General features: G+C 39.0%; 1 pseudogene; it reads right to left on the bottom strand.

Moving 5' to 3' along the window:
- Nucleotides 1-721: 721 nt before the first annotated feature.
- On the bottom strand, nucleotides 722-2,937 carry LOC145467860 (BTB/POZ domain-containing protein 6 pseudogene; annotated as a pseudogene).
- Nucleotides 2,938-3,285: the final 348 nt, after the last annotated feature.

Raw genomic sequence — 3,285 nt, forward strand, 5'->3', positions numbered from 1 at the left:
CTAAAAATGGAGGTTATATGAGACTAAATTTTCCCTAGCAACGGCTCAAAAAGATCGGTTAATGGGCCCTTAAGGCCTTTAGTTAATTATTAACAGCCACTTAACTGACTATTTGCGAATCAAGGGGTGCAATATGTGGCTGACCCTTTTAAGTCCTTTAATCCAATGCAACGTGGAAGTCTGTTTGATTTTTTTTATAACTGTTTTTTTTCGGCCAACTCTCATCTTAATCAACAAAGATTTTAACTGAATTAAATAAGAGGCAAGTAAACTTCAGAAAACAAAGAAACACATTTGGAATGTGATACAAAATGTGTGTCTCTCTTATCTGTTGCACTTTCTCGTCACTAGATTCCACTAATTTGGGCTCCAGGCTCCAAAGCAAGAATTTCAGTGCTCCGGACACCGTACCTAAACAAGATCAGATCTCCAGGCCGTGAAATGATGGGGCTCCGGGCTCCATAGTCAAAAAGTCCAGGCACCAGGGCTCCAGGTACCCCTCCAACCCCCCGTTTTGGGACCCTAATTAATATCTCCAGAGTTTGCATGTACAACGTGCAAAGTCAGTTTTTGATCCATATACGGATCGTTCGATTTTGATTCAATCTTCGAATGCTACAGTATACGAACCAAGAACTTTTTCTACGATCGTTATATCTTCGCTCTGATATGACGTAAAAATATTCTACTACAATGTAGTTAAGTTAGTCCCTTTGTCTGGTGCAGTTTTCGCATCGCAAATTTCGATCTTTGCGGTCGGTTAAACCACAAGGATTGCGACTCAGGTTTTTTTCGCAACGTATCAGTTTGTCTATATTAGACAACCTCTCATTTGTAAGCAAAGCCGGTTTGTTTGGCAAATTAAAAACAGGACCGGAATCACGTGCTATTTATGTGATCAAAGTGACCTGGAGTTTCAGTGTTTGCTGCACTTTATTCGACAGGAAAACTATTCAATAAAATGATCAAAAATGTGTTCAATAAAATGGGCAAAAATGAAGCAATTATGTATCCAACGCAAGTATACAAGCCATTAGTTAAGTTCTGAATTGGCATTCAGGAATCAAATGTCGATATAATTCACTAATATTAATATTGTAGAATATTTTAGTTCCAACTACTAAATTACAATTACATGCAATTGCAAAATTAACAAAGAAACAACCAATTCTACATCATAGAAGAACCCCTATTAAATAAGCACTGGCCTTAACGTCCTCTCTTGTATCAACAAAGACTTTGTATCACAATGTGATGTCGAAATGTATATCTGTTCAAAGTCCATAGTAGTTTCCTAGCTGCTTCGAATTTAGGTTGAATTGAAAGCCTCTGAATGAACAAATTTACTGAACATAGGTGATACATTTTCAAAATTGAGGGCCTTTTCTTCCTGACTACCTAGCAGTCGAGATGGAATCGTTCAATTATTTAATTAACCATTTATTTTACAATAAAAAGACACCCTGGAAATTGTCCTCGTTCAGCTGTCGTTCCATTACCACTGTAAATACTGTTTTGGAAATCAAATTTAACTCCTGAACAAACAACTGAATGTTGACCATTTTGACCAAAACAAGAGTTGGCAGAGCCAGAAATGGAAGCTTCCAGATGGTATGTGACACCTTTCTCTATGTCAACTGGACTGTCGAAGAAAACATCGAAACCGTAGTAAGAAACTAGCATTGATTCTTTACACTCTGAAGAAAATTTTCCTTTTGTGGTACAGACATTATGAAAGAACAAACCATCGAAACGTTTTAGATAAAGGGCAACAGAATATTCACAATTTCTGCTTCCGCAGAGTGTTGCTCCAAGTAAGGAGATGTCTTTGTCGACCTCAAAATAAAGACAGTCTCGTTTACCAGGCGAATAAGGATAACCTGAGTCAGTGTGAACCACGGAACCAAATCTGCAACAACGCTGGAACAATTCCAAACCAGTTCGTTTAGCCTCTGGAAATACCACTTGGGTGTCTGGAACTGAATGCAAGTATTTAACTACGCTAAAAGCTTCGTCTGATGTCAGTATCTTGCAGTCAAGAACAACAGCAACAAATTCATATTGGGTCATCACTGGAAACCGTATTCCTTTCACAATCCGTTCTCCGAGAATTCTTCTTTTTTCACTTCCATCTGTTGATAAGCCTTGTTCTTCACATCTCTTTGTCGCCCACAAATTCACCGCTTTGAACAACTCTATCTCTTGAATATTCAAAGTTTCCCGCGCGACTATTGTTTCAAGTAAGGACCTCTCAATTGTCGCAAATCCATCTGATTTCAGAACTTCTTCTGTCTGTTCATCGATTACTTTCCAGCATTGATCCACCAGTTTTTCCTCTTCATACTTCTGTGCTTGTGGCAAGATGTCGAAAACATTCGATGGATCTAAGTTATCCTGCAGATATTCCGCACATTTATCAGCCAGTGAAGGCACCATGTATTTCTTCGCCAAATACAGCACTCCCATCAAATTACTTCCTCTCAAGTTCACTTCATCGCTGTACATGTAGCGAAACAGCTCCAACAGACTCTCGTATTCACAGTCAGGCAGTTCAATAGAGTCTGTAGTCTCTGCCAGCTCACCGTAAAACATGGCTTCAAATACAGGACTGCTAATCGACAGTACAAACTTGTGAGCGGGAATCACTTGTTTACTTTCACTTTCGTCATTGGCCCCTCGAGCAACAAACTTCACATCGCTGAAGAGTTCATTGTTGAACATAAACTTGCTTCTTTCTCTGATAGTCGGTCTTACTGTTTGCCAGTTTTTCTCAACGAGGATAGACATGGCTCTCTCGCTATTAGAATGGTGTGATTTGCGTACAGCTCTCTGTCTTGAAGTAGCCTGACCGTAGACGTGAAGAAAGCGTTGTTTCTAAAAGTCAATCAGTTCAGCGGTAGTTCAAGAAATTTGAATCTCATTTCCTAACCTGTCACGCGTCACGCTATTACCTTTAGGGCAAGAGAGAATTCTTCGTTTGCGCATGAAATCGTCATTTTCTAAAATTTAAAACTAAAGAGCCACCAAAGTTTTGATCCTCATCAGGCATAAGAGGGGTTAAATTTATATCTATTGACAACTTTTCAGCTCAATAGCTTGCTTTGTCTGAAAACAAACACATTTTAAATTTCAGACGGTTATGGCGGTGCGTGACCTATAAAGCCATGAACGCGTTTGTCGAAAAATATATACTTATCTCGTGATTTTTAGCCTTTTCAGACGTTGAAGTATTGGGAAAGCGCTTATTTGAATGTCTGCTTGATTAGCTCAGATAATCAGTCGTGT

The sequence above is a fragment of the Orbicella franksi genome, chromosome 14 (assembly GCF_964199315.1).
Source record: "Orbicella franksi chromosome 14, jaOrbFran1.1, whole genome shotgun sequence".
Taxonomy (NCBI): domain Eukaryota; kingdom Metazoa; phylum Cnidaria; class Anthozoa; order Scleractinia; family Merulinidae; genus Orbicella; species Orbicella franksi.